The sequence below is a fragment of the Balaenoptera acutorostrata genome, chromosome 4 (genome assembly GCF_949987535.1).
Source record: "Balaenoptera acutorostrata chromosome 4, mBalAcu1.1, whole genome shotgun sequence".
Lineage (NCBI taxonomy): Eukaryota > Metazoa > Chordata > Mammalia > Artiodactyla > Balaenopteridae > Balaenoptera > Balaenoptera acutorostrata.
In genome coordinates this window covers 149,135,582-149,154,047 of record NC_080067.1, presented here as the reverse complement: position 1 = coordinate 149,154,047, position 18,466 = coordinate 149,135,582, and positions in this window count along the sequence as shown.

The following is an 18,466-nucleotide window of genomic DNA, read 5'->3' as shown; positions in this document are numbered from 1 at the left end:
GTAAGGACCCTGATTACTGAGCCCACCCGGGGAATCCAGGATCACCCCCCAGTCTTACAGTCTGCTCTTGAAGGAACCTTATTTCCCCCCTTGCCATGTAAGGTGACACATTCACTGGTTCTGGAATCAGGGTGGGGAGGCCATTAACCACCTGCTGCAGGGAGAGAAGCTCTGTGATGACAGGCGCCCTCCCTCGGGGCGGTTGGAGGGACCCTCAGCTCAGGAAATGCCCACCAGTAGCGGCCAATACAAACTCACATCACTCAGAGCCACCACCTCGTTCAAGTCAACTTACATCTCCGTCAGGCGTCTGAGCCCTTCCAACTTCCTCTCTGGTTTGCTGACCTCACCTATCGGCCAAACCTGTGGCCCACACGTGCTATGGCAGGCGGTCCAGAGCTCCGCAAAGTGGCCACAGGGATGGGAGGTGATGCGGGACAGAGTGATGGGCTGGCTGTTGCCAGCTCACCTGTGCGAACTCACCCTGCCTCACACCTGACCTCACACAGCCCAGACCCTCCCACCCTGGATTCTTGGAAAACAAGACCATTTTTCTCCGAGCCTGTGTTCCTCCTTGAGTTCACGACCATGTGCTAAGGGGTGTGCTGTCTGCATCTGCGGAGATTTAAAACAATAACAAATGACCCAAAAGTCCGTTCTAATCATGCAGGTGCAAAGTACCCCTCCTCTTCTGTTAGTCTGAGGTCTGAGCAATCCATACATAATAATACAGTCGGTTCTCCTTATTGGAGGTAGTGATGTCCTATAAAGTTGCCATGAACGGTGAACTGGTAACTACTGAGCCATTTCTCCCAGGGAAACACAGGGTCAGGTCCTACCAGCCTCTGGTCACAACATTTTCATCAGTCACTACGTGGGCAACATTTTCATCGATCAATACGTGAGCCTGTTTGGCGTGTGTTTCTGCACAAAGACGGCTAATTTCATACGTGTTGTTGATTCATTGACACTGAGCCCACGCCAGCAGCCCCATAACTCACTCCTGTAGCGAAGCTCACCTGACACGTGTTTTCTCCGGAGAGGCACGTCCCAGCCTTCCTGCACTTGGGACACTAGACAGCCCTTCCCGCTGTGCTTGGGGCCATGTAAACAGTGAAGCCACAAAAAGCAGAAAAATGTGGGAAACGGGATACTAAACAGACCCTGGAAAGGACGCTGGTTTGCAGCACGAGCTGAAACAAGCAGGCGGAGTCGCCCTGTCACCCTCGGCTGGGGACGTGCACGTCCGGCCACGCAGATTTTTCACCTCTGCCGCTCTGCTCAGTGAATGACTATGAAAAGGGCCATGAGCATGGATTTGAGGTCAAATTTCAGAGAGTAGATATTATGGACTGAATCGTGTCCCCCCCAGATTCTTATGTTGAGGTCCCAACCCCCAGTACTTAGAATGTGAACTTACTTGCAGAGGGGTCTTTTAAACACGTGATCAAGCTAAAATCAGGCTGCTAGGGTGGGTCCTAGTCGAATCTGATGGTGTCCTTATGAAAAGAGGACATGAGGACACAGACACACACAGGGGAAGACCTTATACAGGAGGGCTGGTGTCCTTATAAGGGGAAGAGACACCAGGGGTCCCCAAACACATGAAACACCGTGTGAGGACACAGGAGAAGACAGCGTCTACACGCCAACGGGGAGAGGCCTCAGGGGTTCCAGCCCTGCCCACACCTGGATCATGGCTTCCAGAGTCCAGACTGAGAAATAACTTCTGTTGTTTAAGCCACTCGTGTGTGGTTCTGTGGTGTGGCGGCCTGGGCACCTAACACAGGAGACAGATCCTCAAACGCAGGATCCGCAAATACAAGGAGGGCCTGCATGTGTGTAATCTTCAAACAAGCAGAGTTTTCTTTCTTATCCTTCTCTAAACAGGTGCTAAGTGGAGATCACCCGGAGAACTCACAGTGACACGGCCAGCCCGAGGCTGGCCCACCCTGCTCCGCGCGTTTGTTCTGGAGCCGGTTTCCAAGGTCAGGAACTGCTCAGGCTCCCAGGGAGGTTCTTACCTCCAGCCTCTGACTTCTGTGCTTAAACACGGGGTTTCAGGTTGGCGAATGACAGCCCACGTGAAGACAGCACCGGAGTTATCCCGGTTCTGTCATGCTGTGTGACTTCTTGGCACTTTTATTGCGTGTTTAAAATATAAAACTGTGAAACAGAGCACAGGCTGTGAGGTGTGATGTTTCAGTGCAAACGATAGCCCTCAATGGACTATTTCACTGATTTTGAGGAATATCTTTAAGATTGAAATATATTCTATTTTATTGTTAATTGTTTGTTTTAAAGAACAAATCAGGAAACTCATGATTATTCATGATTATTCCCTGATTACACTGGAAATAGCTGTGTCGTGTGGAGGAGGAGGGTGACCTGCTCCGGGTGTCACATGCACCGGGCACACCACTGGCCTCGGGCTCCTCCGAGCTCTCTGCTGGCATCCCAGGAGCATCTTGCAGATCTGCAACAGTGACGTGGGCCCCGCAGCTGTCCAGGGCAGGCCTGAAGCCCACCGTACACGCCCCGCTGCCCGCAGCTCTCAGAAAGGTCTTGGGTGGACACACACACATGGAGCCCTTTGGCCAGGACCTCAGCTCTGCCTCTGTGAGCCCCAGGCTGCAGCCCGCTTGGTCACCAGCAGCCTTGGGGCCCCCGGGCGGAGAGGATGCACGAGGAGGTCACACCAGCGTGTCACAAGAGTGAGGTGCCACCCTTCCCTTGCCTCTCGGTGGGAGGGCCGCCTGGTAAACCAACCTGGGGCAGCGGCTCCGCCGCCACAGCCCTTAATGGTCACACTTGAGCTCTGAGGACCACACAGCCCCACGGACGTCCCCGGGTGCCCGAGGCCCCTCTGCACTGTCCTTTCTATCATTCCCATACACAAAAGCAGACTGCTGACGAGGAGATGCTTTCTCGAGAAGGTCTTTGTGTACTAAGTCTTTAGAAGAGGACTGATGAACCCTGTGATGCTCATTCTATTTCAAATAACACTGCTGTTATAAAAGCGATCCATTGTCATTCAGAATCTGGATAAATCCAATAAACCTAAAAGTGGGGGGAATACCCATAAGCCTACCAACCCCCGAGTATTTGTTACAGGCTGTCTCAGAGGAGGTGGCGAGTCTTCCCCATTTTGGTCGTTGGGCTATTTCTCAGGGTCTTGGGAGCCCACCAGAAAGTTGTGCCCGAGGGAAGCCGGAGCCTCAAAATCCCAACAACGTGCTCCTGAGACGTGGAGGGGCCGGCGGCTGAGGACGCCCCAAGGGGAGGGGTGCTGGGGGCCTGACCACCCACCCTCTCTGTGACAAAGACGCCCCCCTCGTGTCTGTGCAGGGACCCCCGGCTGCCCTGGCGCTGAGCCCTGAGCCAGGCCCCCCCGGGCGGCACCCTGCCTTGTGCAAACCCCTAGTGACCAGGACGGCTGTGCCCCAATGCTCCCCTCCCTCCAGCCTGTCCTGGAGACGCGAACAGAGGTCTTCCCACTCGGCCCCACCATGGCATCTGGAAGGCCACAGAGCTGACCCCAAGGCCACCTGCAGCACAGGCGAGGGAACAGAGTGAGTGCACAGGTGTGTGTCTGGCCTGGGCCCGGTCTGTGCGGGGGCGGCCCTGGAGCTCCCGCCTGCAGAGGGGGGACCAGGCCCACGGGGGCTGCAGCGGGGGGCAGGCGCCGGGGCCCTCAGCTCCCGAGCGTGTGGCTCTGTGTGTGTGTGTGTCTGTGTGTATAGAGGGGGTGCACTGTGTGCCTGTGTGTGTATGTATGTCTGCGTGTGTGTGTCTGTATGGGGGGTGCATGTGCGGTATGTCTGTGTATCTATGTGTGTGTTGGTGTGTACGTCTCTGTGTGTGTGTGTCTATATGGGGGGTGCGTGTGTGTGTCTGTGTGTGCTTGTGTGTATGTGTATGTGTGTCTATATATGGGGATGCACATGTGGTGTGTGTGTGTCTGTATGGGGGGTGCGTGTGTGTGTCTGTGTGTCTGTGTGTGCTTGTGTGTATGTGTATGTGTGTCTATATATGGGGATGCACATGTGGTGTGTGTGTGTGTGTCTGTATGGGGGGTACGTGTGTGTGTCTGTGTGTCCGTGTGTGCTTGTGTGTGTGTGTGTGTGTGTCTATATATGGGGGTGCACATGTGGGGTGTGTGTGTGTCTGTCCAGTGTGTGCGTCTGGGGAAGCGAGAGCCCCAGTCCCTGAGACCACCTTTCTCTAACATCTAAACGGATCGGGACCTGTCAGGAGTTTGGTGTCGGACGCTGGCAAAGCCCTGTGCCGGCAGGAAGTGGGGCCTGGAGGGTGACCCGACCCCCAGAGACCCGCCGGCCCCTCTCGCATTGTTTCCGTGGCGGGTTAAGCCTGCTCTCAGCAGTTTTGCATCCCGCTGCACAGCAGCTGAATGCCAGCCCTTCTCACACAAAGGCTGGTATTTGCTTTATCTACAGGATTCCCGGACGTCAGCAGTCTGCAGGCACAGTCACAAAGCCCCGGCACCCCGATTTTCCACTCCAGGGCCCAGCGGGGCTCACCCACAAATCTGCCCAACGCAGGCCAACAGGCATTGTTGTGGGTCAGCGGGCTGAGCCCTCGCTCGCCCCTGACCCTCTGTGAGGCCGGCAGGCTGGACAGACAGTCCCCTGCCCACACCCACTGCGGCCCCAGGGAGGGACGGGAGGGCCGGCCATCCTCCTCCAGCCCCTTCCAGGACACCGGCATCGGCAGACCCCACAGAGACCCCCCAGACACCGCCTGAAGGGGAAACGAGCAAAGCTGGGGACTTGAGACAGTTCTGTTCCAAACACACCAGGTCGTGTTTGACCCAGTGAGTCACCCACTTCTGCCCACGACACTTGGCATTTTCAATAATTTTTGTCATGAGAATAAAGTACTATTTCACTGAGTTTATTTTTGTTACAAAATTTTTCATACATCTAAAAAGTAGAAAAAGTGGTGCAATGAACCCCCATATACTCATCAGCCAGATTCAACAATTGCGATGATTTTGGCCCCGTTTGCTTCATCTTCTTTTTCTTTCCTAAAGTATTTTATTTTATTTCTTTAATTTTTATTTTATATCAGAGTATAGTTGATTTACAATGTCGTATTAGTTTCAGGTGTACAGCAAAGTGACTTAGTTACGCATATACATGTATCTATTATTTTTCAGATTCTTTTCCCATATAGGTTATTACAAAATATCGAGTAGAGTTTCCTGTGCTATAAAGTAGGTCCCTGTTGATTATTTTATATATATATTAGTGTGTGTATGTTAATCCCAAACTCCTAATTTAAAGCAAAGCCCAGACTTCCTGTCATTTCACCCCTACATACTTCAGTAACTTCTCTTAAAAGACGAACATTTCCTTGTATCAGCACAAATTCCATTTGATATTTGATAGTCATCATTTCTTGGTACCATCTACCACCTGGTCCCTAATCAAACATCCTGATCATCTCAAATATGTCCTTTTACAATTGATTTCTTTAAATCAAGACCCAAACCAAATCCACTCCCTTCTTTGGTTGTTAGGGAGAGGTATCTTTTTTCCAAAGCTTTTTCTGCATTATGGAGAAGGTCTCATGTGTTTTCCTCTTTGATCTGTTAAATGGTGAACCATATGGATTCACTGTCTACTGTTAACCAATCTTCCAAGGCTGGAATCAACCCAGTTGAGTTGTCTTAACCCAGGCTTCCCAGAAAACTAAGCAGGGGCAAAGCGTGGGTATTAACACTTCACTGGGAGGTGCAATCCCAGGGAAGCAAAAGTGGGGAAAAGGAAAGCGGGAAATGAAGGGATGCAAAGAAGGTGTGATATGATACATGATAGAATAGAATAGAATAGAATAGAATAGAATAGAATAGAATAGAATAGAATACAGTATATGGTGGTGCTCTCTGGAGCTGGCAGCAGCCCTCACAAGAGCACAGCTGGTAGAACCTCAGAACAGAATGTAACTGCCGGTTGCTTCCCATGTCATCGCTCTCATGGGCCAAATCTGCTCCAAAGGGCACTAACTCCCTGCATTTCTGACCTGTCTTCCCTGGGCGCCTCTGGGCAGCCTCTGGAGAGCCCAGCCCCTGATCAGGGAAGTCAGCCTGAGGGCCAGAGCTCCCGCAGCCCCACCGTGTGGAGATGGGGGCCCAGGCCCAGCCTTGCCCCAGGGCTCTTAGGAGATGGCCAGTGGTTTTATAAGTTTGCTTAGTATGTTTATGACTTTGCATCTATGCTCCGAATGCAACTGGCCCATAATCTTTCTCTTACTCTCCTTATCTTGTTTTGATAAAAAGGTTATGATTCATAATAAAATGGGGGGCAGGGGCATGTTTTCTATTTTTCTTTTCTCTGGAAGAGTTTCCTTAAACGTAGGCAAACTCACCTGTAAACATCTGGGCCTGATGTTTTCTATTTTGGGGACATTTTTTCTACCTATTCAATTTTTGTAATGGTTACAGGGGACTACCGATTTTCTATTTTTTTTTCCCTGAGTCAGTTATGGCAACTCGTGGTTTCCCTTCTTTTTACACACAGTTTTGTGTAGGTGTCCAGAGTCACCGGCATTAGGAGCTCCTGCTGGGCTCTGACTGCACCTCCTCTGGGCCCCATGAGCACGACGGGGGACCCGTTCCCCTTTCCCTTCCTACTGCTGTTTACTTAGGTCCGCTTGTTTTTTTCCCTTGTTCATCTGGAGAGGTCTGTCAGTTTTGTTTGATTTTTCAAGAATCAGTTTTTGGCTTTGTGGTTTTCTGTTGCACCCACTCCTGCCCCTATTATTATATTCTTCCTTCTGTGTTTTCCGGATTTATGCTGCTATTAATTTCCTTAACGTTACGCGGTTACTTAGGTATTTGGTTCTTCCCTTTTCTTCGTCTCTCACGTGGGATATCAGCGTCCCCATCCCCTCAGCTGCATCTTGCAGGAGTCGGCGGGAGAGTCAGGCCGCATGTGGCGGCAGCCTCCCAGCCCGGGAGCCCAGCACACCGCCCAGCTCATGACACTTCACACGGAGCGCGGAGCAGGCCAACCACAGGAGTCTCCGTGAGACCCCTTGGCTTGACTGGAGGCCCACTTACATGTTTACCTTGATTCCACGCTGACCCCAAAATGCTTAGAGGCAGGTAATGAGGACTCAAGTCCTGGCATCCGCTCTGTTCAGAGGAACTAGCAGTTCTGGGGGAAATGCTGAGATGAAGGGAGAGGCCTTTGGAAAAGCCCCCGTGACAGTGAACTTAGCACCCTTCCATTGGGGTAAGTTTCGTATCTGAAGAGCGTGTGTGCACGTGTGAATAGCAAACGTTTCTGAGCGTTGTCGCCACGCCTGGGGTGGACTCAGTGCTAGCATGAATGACACTGCAGCCCCCATCCTCAGCACAAGGGCCGAGGCGCGTGGATGCCAGGAGGCCCATGGGGCCCACAAGCGGGCTGTGTGTCTCGTGGTCCCAGCGTAAAACGCTCTGCTTTTCTGGATCAGTTACGCCTCTCTGACAGTCATCACAATCGGATAGCCAGAGCCCACACCGCCCAAACCTTCATTTGACCTGCCCAGACTTTTCGGTGGACAATCTCATCGTGACCTCCACCTGGATGGGAGCGATCGGGCGGCCGGCAAGAAGCAACGTGAGTGGCTATCGGCCTGGCCCTGGCCAAGGGGCTGCGCGCGGCTGTGCACACACGTGGGTGCTGGTGCTCAGGGATGAGAGCAAGCGGGCACAGGGACAGGGCAGCAGCGTCCCAGGGTCAGCATCCGGGGAGGGAGGACAAGGCCGGGCGGTCAGGCTTTGTTTCCTGAGCCACAGACACAACTTCCCTAACCAGAGACTCTACCCTGCTGACTTCACACAGCAGCCAGATGCAAAATGGGAGAGGAGTGTCTGCAGCTCTGTGTCTGCTTAGAAGAAGGAGGTGGTCAGCCGTGCACAGCATCTCCCAGCCTGGATGCTGCACCCAGAGAGAGGCCCTGACCCCTCCGTCTCCATTGACGCTGTCACGGAGAAGCAGTGACGCAGGAGGGGGTCTCTGCCTGGCCCCCCAAGAGCAGACCCTGAGGGAAGGTGCAGGTGCTGGTCCCTTAGCTGGGGGTGTGGGGGAGGACCCAGGAAGCAGAAGTGAGGCAGGGCAGTGAGACAGGAAAGGAGGGAAGCCAGTAAAGTGTCCCCTGATGAGAGGGTCACTAAGGTGGGGGGCTGGGGCTCAAGCCACAGGGACCTCTGAGGAATCATGTAGGATACACATCAGGATCTCCCCCCAACTGAGGGACAGAGCTGGGGCATTTATCCTGACACAGCCCCTCCTGGTTGAGGGTTGTTCCTGAGGACGTCGACTCTGGGAGTTTCAAATGGGCTGAGCGGATGCGGGGCCCCTGAGAACAGAGAAGCAGGGGGACCATGCCCCCCCCAAAATGGTCCCTTAGCTGCGGTGGGTTCAGAGGCTGCCTGGGGCTCTGGGCAGGGCAGCAACAGGATCTACCAATGGTGTGAACAGTCAAGGAGTTAAAGACCATGAAAGAGACTAAACCAGGTGTGTGATTCAGGGCTCTCCAGGGAAACAGAACCAATAGGATGGATGGATGAATGGATGGATGATGGATGGCTAGATGGATGGATGGATGGATGGATGGATAGATTGATGGATAGATGGATGATGGATGGATAGAATGATGGATGGATGGACGGATGGATGGATGGATGGATGGATGATGGATGGACGGATAGATGGATGGATTAGGAAACTAATACACCTCCCATACTTGACTTTTCAACAAATCCTGTCACTTCTTCCTGCAAAGAATATCCAGAATTCACCTACTACTCACCAGCCCACAGCCCCCCATCTGAGACACTACCACCTCTTGCCTGCTTTTTTGCAGTTACATCCTCACTGGGCTCCCCATTTCTGTGCTTGTCCCCCCAGAAGCTATTCACCCAGCGGCCAGGGTGATCCCTTAAAGTCACATAGGCCACTTCTGTGCTCCAAACCTTGCTGACTTCCCGTCTCACCCGAGCAAAAGCCCAGGTCTTTACCATGACCTGCGATGCCTTTCAGGTCTGGCCTCGCCCTCCCCTCATTCCTGAGGCTCCAGCCACGCTGGCCCCTGGTTGCTCAGATGTGCTGCTGCCTCAGGGCCTTTGTACCTCCTGTCCCCTCTACACAGAAAGCACTTCCTTCAGTTACTGCATGGCTGGTTTACACACTTCCTGGAGGTCTTTACCCAAAAGCCACCTTGTCAGGGAGAGCTTCCACTGTGACGTTGTCATGGTCCACTGCAGGCAGAGCTCACTTCCCCACTCCTCCGACTTGCTGCTTGGCATTGTGACTCTCTCTGGGTAATGAAGTGTGCATAGACATAACTTTGGCCACGTCCAACTGGAGGCTTTCGATGTGCTTGTGTGGTTTTACCCTGCACCATGAGAAGAGGATGTCCAGTGGCCACTGCTCCCTCAGCCGAACCCCAGCAGAGAAACACCTGGAGCAGACCTAAACCCAATCTGAGGCCTGAAGCAGAACCCAGCCAAACCACAGGCCCACGAGCAAGAAATAAATGTCTGTGGTTGTGAGCCACTGCGGTTCCGGGTGTTTGTTACGCTGCATCACCACAGCAGTAGCTGATGGATACACAAGGGCTTCCCCCTCCCAGTTCAATTGTTTCTCAACACACATTATTCTCTAATGTGCATTATATGCACCTTATTTATCTTCATTGTCTGCCTTCCCGACTAGAAGGTAAGCTCCATGAGAACAGGAATTTTCACCTGTTTCATTCACCACTGGATCCCCAGCACTCAACAGGAGGCACTGGGCAAATATCACTGAATGAGTGAATGAATATGATGGGTCTAACACTAGAGCTAAGTCCTGGGTGCAAGGGGAGCATATAAGGGGACCTGTAACCCAGCCCTGGAGATAAGGGCAGTCCTCGCAGAGGAAGCAACAGAAACCCTAGGTGGCCAGGTTGACCTACCAGATGAAAAGTCCCTGGAGATTACTCCTGTCCCCAAAGTGAATAAAACCACTGGGAATAGGTAGGGGAGGGTGACATTAACAAGGAGAGAGGGAAAACATAAGATTCCGTGTGCGTTGTCAAAGGTCACTCATCCATCCGTGCAGCCAGGAGCAGCTCTCTCCCATGCGTCTACTTCTATGTGAACACCGTGAAGTCAGAAGGTAACTACACTTTAATGAAGCACCTACTATGTGCCACACCAATTGAACACAACTATGAAAAGGACAGTCCCTGCCCTCAGAGAGCTTAGAGTCCCGTGGGAGGGACAGACATGCAGATGGACTATCAGACATGGAGAAACAGAACCAACGGGAGAGAGAGGTGGGTGGGAAGTCCAAAGTCTGCAGGGCAGGCTGGTCAGCTAGAAACCCGGGCAGGAGCTGATGTTGCAGGCTTGAGGCAGAATTTTTTCTTCCCAAGAAAAACCTCAATGTTGCTCCTGAGGCCTCTCAGCTGATTGAATGAGGCCCATCCAGATTCTCTGGAATAATCTCCTTTACTCAAAGTCCACTGAGGGTAGATGTTACCCACATCTACAGAATACCTTCCCAGCACCACCTGGATTACTGATGACTGAATCTCTGGGGTCTACAGTTCTGGCCAAGCTGACGCACAAAACTGACCATCACGTGCTGGTGACAGTCACATGACAAGGTGAATGTACTTAATGCCACAGACCTATACACTTAAAAAATTTTTTTTAATCACTAAATTTTTTTTTAATTTTTTATTTTTAAATTTAAATTTTTTTTAATTATTTTTAAACCACTAAATATTATTGCATATTATATGTATTTCATTAAAAAAAAAACAAAACCTGACCATCACAGGCTCTGATCAGGGTGAATGCTGACACCTGGAGACCACCCAGGAGGTGTGACAAACTTCACCGGGAGCCCCAGAAGACACCCCCGAGCCCCGCCAGTGATGGCTACGACCAAAGGAAGTTCCAATCAGCAAACTGTGTTCAGCAGCAGCAGCTGAGCTATTTCTCGGGCTGAGCCGCGGCCCTGTGCGCACAGTGACCTGCGCGGCATCCCTCCTGCTCGGCCCCCAGCGTGTCCCTGTCTCTCCCTCACCAGCCGAGCAGCAGGTGCCACTTGGCTGCAGAAGCTGAAAGAATCGCACTGAGGTCACGGCTGTCTGTCCTTCCCAGCTGTTTTTGCTTAGCCGCTGTGGTCGGCAGAATACCGCCTCCTCCAAGATGTTGGGTCTTAATCCCCAGAACCTGTAACTGTGCTGTCTTGTCTGGCAAAGCAGGTGTGATCACATTAAGTGGCTTGAGCTGGGGGAGGTTACCCTGGGTGATCCGGGCGGGCCCAGTGTCATCACAGGAGAAGGGGGAGGAGGTGTGACGAGGAAAACAGGTTGGAGTGACGCCGGGGTCATGAGTTAAGGGATGTGGGTGGCCCTCAGGCGCGGGACCACGTGAGGACTCTCCCCGAGAGCCTTGGAAGGAAGGCAGCCCTGTAAACACCTTGATTTCAGCCCAGCAACACCCATTTTGGCTACCTCACCGCTCCTGTAAGACACCACAGTCGTGCTGTTTTAAGCCACTAAGTTCGTGGTCATTTGCCACAGCCGCCGTGGGACCAGGTGTCGCTGTGCAGGAGGCACACTCCTGCTTCGTCCGCGAAGACTTGCAAAACGTAACAACCACTTTCAAGGTGTAGATCCTGATTCCAGTAAACTCGCTGCAAAAGGACAGTCGTGAGGCAATTGGGGAGATTTGGACACAGGCTATCACGTGTCATTGAGAAGTTATTGCTGATTTTGTTCAGTCTGTCGATGGTGTCACGGCTCTGCACGTGGGGGAATATTCTGCAGCCGGGAGGGAGCGGGATGGCATGATGTCTGGACTTCGTTTGAAATGCTTGAGGGGCAGGAGGGGTAAGAAAATGGGGTAGATGAAGGGAATATAGACATTGTGATGACTATGGAATTGCGTGATGCCCCAGGGGCTTTTCCAAACCCTTCTGAGAGCCTACAAATGTGTCTCAGAGAAACGGCGGCCTGAAATTTCCACAAAGTTGCCGTTTCTATATCCCCAAGTGTAGCCGCTGGCTCTTTGGAGCCAATGACTGTCTGCACGGACAGCTCACTCATGCCTGACACCTGGCAGTACGCGAGCCCCTGTGTGGAGTTGAATCACGTCCCCCCAAAGACTATGTTCACATCCCAACCTCCAGAGTCTGTGAATGGGCCCTTATTTGGAAATACGGTCCTTGCAATGTCGTCAAGTTAAGATGAGGTCAGACTGGGTTCGAGTGGACCCTAAATCCAATGACTGGTGTCCCAGTAAAAAAAAGAGAAATTGCACACAGAGACACACACAGAGGGAAGAAGCCACGTGAGGACGGGGGCAGAGATGGGGGTGAGGATGCTGCCACAAGCCAGGGGATTCCGGGGTTTGCTGCCACCACCAGAAGCTGGAAGAGGCACGGAGGGTGTTCCCCTGGGGTCTTCAGAGGCACCAGCCCTGCCCACACCTTGAATTCGGACTTTGGCCTCTAGACCGGGAGAGAGTGAACGCCTTGTTTTAAGTCGCCCCGTCTGTGCGACTTTGTTACAGCGGCCCCAGGACCCTCACACACGCCCCTTTCACTTTCCCCTGCAGGGTGTCATCGACCCCGTCCTCCCCGAGGCCCTAAGAGCTGGGTCCAGCACGGTGAGGGGAGAGCTCTGCCAGGATGGCCAAGTCCACACCCCGGGGGCTCCCGCCCACAGCTGGCCGGCCTGGGCAAGCTCCATCTCCGTTTCTGGGTCTCCGTTTCCTCTCCATAAAGCAGGGGGCTGGACCGCCGCCGGGAGGTGCCTTCCATTCCAGCGACCCCGGTTCTGAGCGGGTCCCGCACCTCTGTGCTCAGAACGCAGTATCCCTCCCCCGCCCTCCCCGGTGAGGAGCAGGGATGCGCGTCCTGCCCAGAGACGCCTGCAGGGAGGCACAGGTCAGACGGAGAGCCCAGAGCCATCGGGGCAGCAGGTGGCCACGAGCAGAGCACACACAGGGCGCGGCCCCAGGGCTGCCCCAGCACCTCGCGTGGCTTCCGGATGGGGCGAGGTGGGAGCCGCGGGCAGGGTGGCATGGTGGGTGGGGTGACACCGCAGCCAGGGTGGGGTGGCTGCGTCCCCCGGGGGCAGGGCTGCTGTGCAGTGCGGGGCGCACAGCACGGCAGTCGGGCCAGAGCCCAACACAGGGTGACGGGCACCGAGGGCCACCGGGCAGGCAGGCCTGTTTGACAGAGCGACCTTGCTGCAGCGGGCGGGAGCAGGCAGAGCCGCGGCATCGCCACCACGTGCAAACCTGCTGAAACACAGATGCTTCCGGTGGCAGGGACTGGGGCTCTGGTTCACGTGGACCGTCAGGACCTCGTCCTGGGAAGGAGGAGAGAAAGCCCGCTCTTGCTAGGGGGAGAGGGTCGTCAGAGAGGCAGGTTTCCAGACGGGATGCTGACGGCCTGAGACCCACGCGGGCAGTAGTATGGCGGGTGGGGGAACTGGCCGGTGAGGACTGGGCCAGAGCACTGAGGAAGGCCTGCCTCTGCGCACAGCCCGGGAGCCCTGCCAGCCTCCACGCAGCCCCCAGCCAGCCTTTCCCTACCCCACACCCCACCCTGGAGGCAGCACAGCTCTGTACCAGCCTCTCTCCTGCTGGCAGCCCCCCAGTCCCTCTGGGCTCCTTCAGACACCCCGAAACCTAGGATCCCTGGACAGCCGGCATGGGACGGTGGCCCCTGCACGTGTGTTGGCAGGCGGAGGAGGAGAGGAGGCTGCACAGGCAGTGAATCCCCCGCCACTGACCCCCACTAACATCCAGGGAGGAAGGACCTGGTGCCGCCCCTCCTGCAGCCCCCATCCCCACCCCCAAGGGCTGTGGCCCACGGCAGGCATCCCACCGGGAGTTCTGACCCAGGGCCAGAAGCCACCTGCCCGCAGTGAGGCGGGGCCGTATGGCCCGTCCTGGTCAACAGCCAAAAGGAGGTGAGCTGTGCCCTGCCACTGAAGGCCAGGCCACTGGATAAATTAGACAATAAAGAAATACACCATTATCTGTTTAAAAGAATTGCTAGAAGCAAGCTTGGGCCCTGTTTCCGATGGGGCCTAGGGCACAATGCCCAGGGAGAGGCAATGGCTGGAGAGCCCGCGCTGGGCTGAGGCTGGGACGGAATCACAGGAATCTCTCTGTCCCCCAAGTCGGTTTCCACCTTCAATACTTCTCCTCCACCCAAAACTCGAACAACCAGTCCTGTGCAGGATCTCTTTAGGAAACACCGTGCTTTTTTTTCCCACTCGAGTCCTAAATAATCACCTGCGCAGCTACAGAAGCAGAGAATTGGGCTGAGCCTTCTGGCTGCCTAAAAGCAGGAGAATAGCACCCCCTTGTGTCCATTGCCGCAGCAAGTGGGGAGTTTCCGCTTCCTGGTGTCAAAGGCGCAGCGCCCACTGCGGCAAAAGTCTGAATTTTGTATGACAAAGTCTGTCCATGACTGCTGCCTGGTAAATACTCCCACGACCCTCACGCCATCACCCATAAGATTTGGTGCATCTGAAACCAGCTTCCAACAGCTGCCAAATGGAAAGAGTTCAAAGACACAGGTTTACAGAATCACAGACCTCCCGTCTGATGCAGCAATTTCACCTGCAGGAACGCATCCTACAATATAGAGTCGCACAGGTTCGCAGCAGCCAGTGCACGAGGTCACTTGGTGCAGCTGTGTTTGTGACAACAAAAGCGGACAGTAGCTAAAGGTACATCCGTGGAGGGTAGGTGCACAAAATTCCACTGCAAGGAATATTCTGCAACCATCTAAAAAACCAAGGAAATCTGCACACCCACGCCCACAGCAGCATATTCCCAAAGAGAAAAGGTGGAAACAACCCAAACATCCATCAGCAGATGAATGGATAAGCAGAATGTGGTCTGTTTATATTTCTCAGCCTCAAAAAAGAAGGACATTCTGACACCTGCTACCACATGGATGAACCTTGAGGACATTATGCTCAGTGACATAAGCCAGTCACAAAAGGATAAATACTGTATGATCCACTTACTTGAGGTCCCTGAAGGAGTCAGATTCATAGAGACAGAAAGTGGAATGATGGGTGCCAGGCACAGGGGTTGGGGATGGGGAGAGTGTTTAATGGGGACGGAGTTTCTGTTGGGGAGGATGGAAAATTCTGGAGATGGATAGTTGCACAACAATGTAAATGAGCCTAATGCTGTAACCAAGCAGGAATCTATGGGGTCTTCCTGGGACAGACCACCCCCCATGTCCTCTGCCTGCCTCTTGTCTGTAGAAAAACGTTAGCCTCCTAGGCCTTCCCCTGAGTTCCAAAGAATGAGTTTAATCAGAGAAGTGAGAAAATGTAGAAAATTCAGTCAAGCAAGACAAAGTAATAATAGTTTAGCCGTTAAACAAAGTCAAGGACCTTTAGTTCCTCCTCAAGGGCTATAGATAATATTCTGAGTCATGTCCTTTGAGCTGTTTTGCAGACACGGAAACCCCCACGAAGTGGAAGAAGTTCACTGTGTGCTGCCCACCAGCACGGAGACCCCAGACCAGTTGGAACCAGGAGGTTGATGATGCTGACTTCTGATTACATCACCAACAACGAATCAGAAGAAGGTCCACGAGCTGATCACACAGCCCACGACTCCCTTCCCTCACCTTGTCTCTAAAAACCTTTCCCTGAAAGCCATCAGGGAGTTTGGGTCTTCTGAGAACAAGCTGCCTGGACTCCTCGCTTGGCATCTGCAATAAATGCTGCCCTTTCCTTCACCACAACCTGGTGTCAGTAGACTGGCTTTACTGTGCACGGGCGAGCGGACCAAAGTTTGGGTCGGTAACAAGGCCTCTGAACTGTGCACTTAAACATGGTTAAGGTGGTAAATTTTATGTTATGTATATTTTACCACAATAAAAAAAGTGAGATAATTCTTTTATGTTGTGATATGGAAATATCTCCAAGTTATTACCCAGAAAATACGTTCGAGAACAATGTGTATTGTGCGCTAACATTTACGTCAAGGAAACACACGTGTAGCCACTGCAAAGACTATCTCTAGGACCCACTGGAGTGGGTGATAGGGCTGCCCTCGGTGAGGGGGATGCAGGGGGTCTCACTTCTGAATTTCCTACCATGACAACAGCACCCACACATAAAGTCATTAACTAAAGTACAAATGCAAAGAATGAAGATGTAGGGCACACCACAGAAAGCCATGGGGGCGGCGGAGGTTGTGTGTGTGACGGGGGCGTGGCGGGTGTGTGTGGAGTGGTGTGTATGTGCTGACCGTCTTTACTCTGCCAGAAATACTGGTGGCCCAGAGGCCCAGGCGCAGGCCTGAAGACTTCTTTTTATTCTGTTTTTTCCCTTAAAAAAATTTTTTTTTATTGAGGTATAGTTGATGTGCAATATTATAAGATTTCAGATGTACAACATCCTAAAGCCTTCTTAAAGGTCCAACTACACGGTCTGGTCTATTACACATGCTTATAAAAGAAAACACAAACGTGCTTCTTTTGCTGCGACTGGGTTAACTGATCCCCCTGGAGGGACTCGGAGTACCCCGTGTCACCCGTTCAGGAGCTGGTGGAAATGAAGTTCTCTCCATCCCACTCCCCGCTCTCAGAGGCCCTGCTTTGCTTCAGGGCCTCCAGGGAGATAGACTCTACCTCCTTAAACATGACTGGGGGGGTGAGGTTTCATGGCTTTCCTCGGACCAGGGAGGGCAGCTATGTTCCCTGTCACAAAAGCACTGAAGGAGCTTTGAGAGGAGAGCTCAAAATTCCAGCCACATTAGACAGAACAACAAACCAAGGCCCAGGGGAAGGAAGCGACTTTTCCGAGCCTCCCCGCTGGAAATGCACCCCCCCCGCACCCCACTCTCACCGGGCCTGTGCTCAGCCTCTACCCGCCTTTTTGCATCTAACCTAACCACAGCCTCAGAGGAGGAAACGTCATCCCCATCTTACACGTGGGGAAACTCACCTGAGAAATGGACTCCTTCCACAGCGGAGCCAGGATTCAGTCTGGTCTGAGGCTGGCGGGTGTGCAGACAGGAGGCCCCAGGACATTGTCCGTCCTGATTCCTCGCACAGGTGCCCCCCACCCCCCGCCTGCCTGGGGGAGACACGCAGGCCAAAAACCCCTTCCTTTCACACCCTCGCCCTCCACGTCCAACCCATCAGCTGGGCCCAGCACCCCATTCCGACATGCTTCCTTCCCCCCTCCCTGCCCCCACCCTGGGCCAAACCTGGTCACCCTCCTGGGATCAGCGCCCTAACCAGTCTCCCCGCTGCCCTACCCGCAACACTCCAAGCTCTACTTTTTAAAGAAACAGCTTTACTAAGATATAATTCACATATCACAAAGTTCACGCTTCTACAGTGTACAATTAAGTGATGTTTAGAGTGTTCACAGAACTGCACATCTATCACCACTGGCAAACTCCAGAACATTTGCTTTACCCCAAAAAGAAATCCATGCCCATCGGCAGTCACTCCCTATCCTCCCCTCCCCAACCCCAGCCCTAGGGAACCACTAATCTATTTCCTATCTCTACAGATTTGACTACTCTGGACCTTTCACATAAATGGAATCTTACAATATGTGGTCCTTTTGTCTGGCTGGCTGATTTTACTTAAAGCCGTGTTTTCAATATTCATCCACGTGGTGGCATGTATCAGAATTCCCTTCCTTTTCATGGCTGAATACTATTCCACTGTAGGGCCAGACCTCATTGTGTTTACCCATCATCCGCTGATGGACATTGGGCTGTTCTCACTGTCAACTAAAAACAAAGCAAAACAACAACAACAAAAAACGCACAACCTAAAAGTTGAGAATTACGTTTTATTCAGGGACTTTACTGAGCACTACAGTCTGGGAAGGTAGCCTCTCAGCTCTGAGGAACTGCTCCAAAGAGGTAGGGGATGAACCAGGATGTGCAGGAGTTATTGCTGAAAAAAAAAGTCATGTATTTGAACATGAAAAGATTACTGCAAATCACAAAAACCAGACATCTCAAGTTAATGATCTTAGTGCTTTTCTCTGTATGGGAAGATGCAGGAGTCTGGGCTCATTGAAATCATTCCTTTGATGTGCACCGCAGCTCGCTGGGGCCAGCGTCCTGTGCTTTCTCATCCTGAGTCTCCGCAGGGTGCATTGCCGTGGGGATGGGTGGTGAGCTGCAGCGGCCGACGGCTTGATGGCGGGCACCTGCCTCCACCCCGACTTCTGGCTGCTACATCCTTTGTTTACTGATACGGCAGGCAACATTTTTCATTCGCAGTGGGCAATGTTTTTCTGTGCACATCACCTACGGCTACTGTGAATAACGCTGCTGTGAACATTCAGGTACAAGTTTGCGTGAGACTAGATGTCATTCTAAAATCAATAGGTGCCACTGGGGAGCTTGAATGATGTACTCCACCCCCTGCGACTTTTAAAC